Below are 1,482 nucleotides of genomic sequence, written 5' to 3' on the forward strand. Positions count from 1 at the left end.
GGTGAGTAGGTGACATATCTTAATGACTGAAAGTTAAAAAATGTATATAGAAAAAGCTTAGGTTAATTTCAAAAGGATTCAGCATCAAAATCAAAATCAATATGACTATGCTATATGAGTGAAAAATCTTGGCATCCCTATTATATATCATGGCAACAAGTAATCTAAAAAGGAAAAAGAGAATAATATAGTGTACGACAAAATATATACAAAAGAGATACTTGTAAACATCAATTATATCTTACCAAAATTAGTCAGAATTTGTCTCCATTTTATTTTTAACAGATGAATTAAGTTTGGGAAACATTTCATCTTATTTGTCCATTTTATTCATATTTGGCTGCTCTTTTTTTTTTCCAGCTGGAATAATAATTTTTTACATCTATAACTGAATTTGGCAAAGTAATATATATACGTTTAAATTTTCTGTCAAAATCAGTAAATCACGTATAAAGAAACTCCAAATATAATTGTTTAACAACAAAATTGATTCTCAAATTAACATTTTCATACATCAAAATTAACTATTTAATTTGCAATAGTGGGCAATTATAATAATATAATTGAGTTGAATAGTGGATATTACATATGGAAAAAAATTGTATTCCTAAAAGATGAAAAGAATATAAATATTTCTTTAACCATTTATGACAAACGAAACAATCAAAGTATTTGGACCCAAATACCCTCACTAGGAATTTGTTGGTGTACCACAAATATTATGTAGAAACCGGGTGGTGCAAGAATTGGTGACTTTGGTGTGGTAACCTCAATTTCATAAGTTGATGCCCCAAAAACCTTAGTAACATTAATTTTCTCCAACACCAATAATCTTTGATTCATTGAGAACGAGTGTGTGTTAAAAGGTGGCGCCAACATTGTCACATACAACAAATCTTGAGCCAACATTGCTTCCACTTGAAATTGCACCCTCAACATTTGACCATAAATCAATTGGTCTTGAAATTGTGACATAATTCTAGGTCGTAAATGATCAAAAGCGGGTTCCAAATAAGAAGGAGAAAATGCTTCGACGCTCAAGTCAGTAAAAAACAACACGTTGGTGAAATTGTAATACTTATTAGGGTTGCTTCCCGCCACTATAACCCTACCATCACGAACCAAAATTGCTGTTGAATGGTACATACGTGGAATAGTAGTTGGATTTTGGACTTCAAATCTTGACCCAATTGGATTATCCGTTTTGTAGAGAAACGGGTTCAAAATCGGATCGCGGGCATATCCCCAACCGGCAGTACCCGAACCGGCTCCGTTTATAATCAAAACGTTGCCGTTTGGAAGCATAATCATGTCACTCATGACCCTACCCTTAGGCATTGTCTCCATAACCCATTTTGGATTCGGGTCGGTAATTTTAATCCGACCGCATGTATTCAAAGCTCCGAAAAACCGACCCGCCCTAGCATACTTAAAAGAATTTTTTGGGGCTCCACCACAAACCAAAACCTCAGCTTCCACATA

At 33.8% G+C, this 1,482-nt stretch overlaps 1 pseudogene; it reads right to left on the reverse strand.

Moving 5' to 3' along the window:
- Window positions 550-1,482, reverse strand: part of LOC107646221 — a 2,660-nt pseudogene continuing 1,727 nt past the window's right edge.

Source organism: Arachis ipaensis, chromosome B06 (assembly GCF_000816755.2).
Source record: "Arachis ipaensis cultivar K30076 chromosome B06, Araip1.1, whole genome shotgun sequence".
NCBI lineage: Eukaryota > Viridiplantae > Streptophyta > Magnoliopsida > Fabales > Fabaceae > Arachis > Arachis ipaensis.